The sequence below is a fragment of the Marmota flaviventris genome, chromosome 1, assembly GCF_047511675.1.
Source record: "Marmota flaviventris isolate mMarFla1 chromosome 1, mMarFla1.hap1, whole genome shotgun sequence".
NCBI lineage: Eukaryota > Metazoa > Chordata > Mammalia > Rodentia > Sciuridae > Marmota > Marmota flaviventris.
The window spans coordinates 45730119-45734011 of record NC_092498.1 but is presented as its reverse complement, the minus strand read 5'-3'; the positions used below and the strand labels follow the sequence as shown (position 1 = coordinate 45734011).

At 39.6% G+C, this 3893-nt stretch overlaps 1 pseudogene; it reads right to left on the bottom strand.

The window, feature by feature from the left end:
- Window positions 1-526: 526 nt before the first annotated feature.
- Window positions 527-1473, bottom strand: LOC114085214 (mitochondrial fission regulator 1-like; annotated as a pseudogene).
- Between the last annotated feature and the right edge of the window lie 2420 nt (window positions 1474-3893).

Here is a 3893-nt window from a genome sequence, read left to right as displayed (position 1 = left end):
GGCAAGAAGACTTCAACCTCAAATTAAATATTTCACCCCTACAATGCACGTTATACCACCTGTCCCAACATCAACTAGTAAATGAGTATTGAGAACAAATGAAAATAACAATACCCTCATTGCTATTCTTTGTTACTAATTTTTATATAAATGGTTTCATATACAAATATAAATATATAAACCATTCATACAGATAATAGGAACTTAAATGCATAGTAACATCTAAAATGGTCCTTTCTGTGTTGTGAAATGTTACAATTATTTTCAAAACTGGAAACCTGAATACACTGGCCACATATTTAAAACATGTCAGAATACACATATATTATACAGAGTTCCAGAATGAACCATCTCATAAAAGCAAAATCAAACTTATTAATGTTTTCATTATTGTTTAATCCTCCAATTAGGCTAAAAGGAAACACTGAATCAGGTATTTATTAAATAGTTCAGGTTTCTACTAGCTAAACTCAGCCCTCACAAACCAACTGCTGAGCTGGGATCATATTTCTGAGCTCATTGTCTATTAGAAGTTTGAAACACTTTCAACTAAAGCCTTCCTTTATCCTCTAGATTTTAACATATGTGTCCCAAATAACACTGTCTCTGAGGTGGCCTCTGATTCAGACTTTATCTTGGCTCTCACTTTCATAGCAATATGCAAATTTCTTTTCCCGAGCCTCTGCTAGAGGACATCAGGGTCAGTACATCTACTGGGCTGTATTTTTAATCTTGGCTGTGTACTCCTTATTGATCAGAGCTTTGCACTGTTCATATCTTTAATGATCTCTAACATATTAGCATACCAGGTTTCTTTGAAGTGACCTTAACCAAACTCTTTCCAGCATTAGCTTTTTTCTATTTTCTTTGTTAATTAGATCAATAGCAGAAAAGCTTTGGTGAAGTCCTGGTGGAGGGAGGTTCTGTGTGGTAGGAGAGTGGGAGGGCTGTAGTAACAGATATGCTAGAATCCACGTGAGATCTTGTTGCTTTAGCAGAGTCACAGTTTTAGCAATCTGAGCACTGGAAACAGCAAGTTCTCTTCCAAGCTCACAGATCTTTGGAAGTGTTTCTTCATTTGCTAATACTATTATCTTCAGTGGGGACTTTTCTTGAGACAAGTTTGGTAAGGAAATCTGCCTGCCTGGAGGCTTCTCAAAGAAAGGAAGTTCCTGTTTGAAGCTTGGCCTTGACCTTACTTCTGTCCTTAGTCTTGTTGAACACTCTCCATCATTGGCTATCCATGTGACATCAGCAAAAGACACATCCTCTCCTGAGTCATTGGGACTGGATTCCCTCGCATGGTTAGCACTGAATCTGAATTTTTGTACATTGAATCAGAATAAAACTGTCCAATTTTCCTTAGGATACTTTGAAATGAACATATGGCTTCCCAGAGCAGAGTACTGAAGGCATGCTTACTCAAACTTGTAGAAAAGCCATCCTAATGGAGTGCTAAATCTAGCCAAGCATTTAGATAGCAAAGTTGCCCCAAATTTGCATCTCAATTGTTTCAGGCATACATAGCAGCACATGGCCCATAAAACACACTCAGCAACTCAGCAACCATCACCTTCTCCAGTTTCTCTGGCTTCCAGATTCATCTAATTCCTAATATATCCCCTCCACCCACTTTCTTCAATTAAATTTAGTATAGAAAAGAGAAATTAAATAACCCAAAGTGGGACAAAATTCTTCTGAAAAGTAAGATTCTAATGTTTTGTTGTTTTTTTTTTTTTTTTTTTTTGTACATGGATTGAACTCAGGGGCACTTGACCACTGAGCCACATGTCCAGCCCTATTTTGTATTTTTAATTTAGAGACAGGGTCTCACTGAGTTGCTTAGCACCTCACTAAGTTGCTGAGGCTGGCTTTGAACTTGCAATCCTCCTGCCTCAGCCTCCTGAGCCTCTGGGATTACTGGCGTGCACCGCAGCTCTAATGATTTTTAATTAGAATATTTAGTTTACCATAAATTTATGTGAAAGAGCTGAATGAGTGAATGATGTTTCAGTGTGGAGAAAAAAAACTGCAAGTTCAATAAGTGCATTCCACTGATTCAATTTGATGCATTTTAGAAAACAGTTGCTGAATTTTATATCTAATTGTAAGTAACCCACTGTAATAATTATCTGAACTTACAGAGTTTTAGAATTTTATACATCTTTCCTCTTGACTACTCTTGAGAAATCAGCCTCTACCTTAGAGCAAAGCCTGTCCAAGGAAGGAGGCCTAACCCTTGTCCTTGGAAAGACCCACAGGGCACTCCTAGGCACATACCCAACCCGCTGAGTTGTTTATCTACAAATAATAGGAGAGATCCAGGTGTCCCTAACTCAGTCAGGCTAGGTGGGGACCTATAGCAACTCCCTAGCAACCACCAATCAGCATGAGACAGGGAAAATACCAGGGATGCCAGATGACCCTCACAGTAGTTTATGGTGGTTGATAACATGTTGGGAAATCACGTAGTTCAGCACATACTCCCCTCATGGCTTAAACCATCAGTTCAAATGAATCCCTTTCTTGTACTGATCAATCACCCCTACCCAACTTGTTCCTGTCAGTGAATGTGCTAATCATATTTTAGAGTTGTTTTTTGATTTTCCCGTGGTGTGTGATGATTTGCTAAGAGATGTTATGATGTATGTGAAGTCCCCGCCTTCCCCCAAAGAGTGTATAAAACTGCTGCAAACCCTGGGCTCCGGGACTCTCAGCATCACCAGTTGCTATGTGCACGCGAAGGACCAAGCTAGCTCCTAGCTCGCAATAAACACCCCTTTGCTGCTTACATCCATTTTGGTCTCTGGTGGTCTTTGGGGGGTTCCAAATTAGAGCATAACACTCTATCTCAAAGTATTTGAATGAACATTTCTATATGCTAAAATTAAATAAACATAAATGCCACGTGAAACATAATGGTCTTTGGTCAACTATCACAAAAATATATTTTTCATTTATTTCATATTACAATAAATCACAAAGGTGTTTCAAGAACACAACTGTAAGCAAATTTTGATTTTGAAATTAACATTTGTGCACATGTAACAAGTTCATACCTCCAATCTCCATGAAAATAAAATATTATGACATACACAATTTTAGAATCTTTTTGTCACTTAAATTGGGAAGAAAGATTGAAAAACCAGCCTCTACCTCAGAGCAAAGCCTGTCCAAGGAAGGGACATGACCTTTGTCCTTGGAAAGACTCACAGAGCACTCCTAGGCACATTCCCACCCTGCTAAGTTGTTTATCTACAAATAACAGGAGAGATATGCTGTGCCAGGTGTCCCTGACTAGTTGGGGATCCATAACAGCCCCGTAGCAGCCATCAATCAGCATGAGACAGGGAAATACCTGGGATGCCAGATGACCCTCCCAGTAGTTTATGGTGTTTGATAACGTGTTGGGAAACCATCTAGTTCAGCACATACTCCCCTCATGGCTTAAACCATCAGTTCAAACGAATCCCTTTCTTGTACTAATCAATCACCCTACCCAACTTGTTCCCGTCAGTGAATGTGCTAATCATATTTTAGAGTTGTTTTTTGATTTCCCCATGGTGTGTGATGATTTGCTAAGAGATGCTATGATGTATGTGGGGGTTCCTGCCTTCTCCAAAGAATGTATAAAACTGCTGCAAACCCTGGGCTCGGGGCCTCTCAGCTCAACAGTTGCTGTGTGTGTGTGCGGAGGACCGAGCTAGCTCGCAATAAAAACCTCTTTGCTGTTTATATTGATCTTGGTCTCTGGTGGTCTTTTGGGGGTCCCAAATTCCAGCATAACAAGATGAAAGGAGAGAGGAAAGGTGGCAGGAAGGGATCAAAGGGAGAAGAAAAATGGGGGGAGATTATAGTTGCCTGTATGAAATAATAGTGCTTCTAAGTGTTAA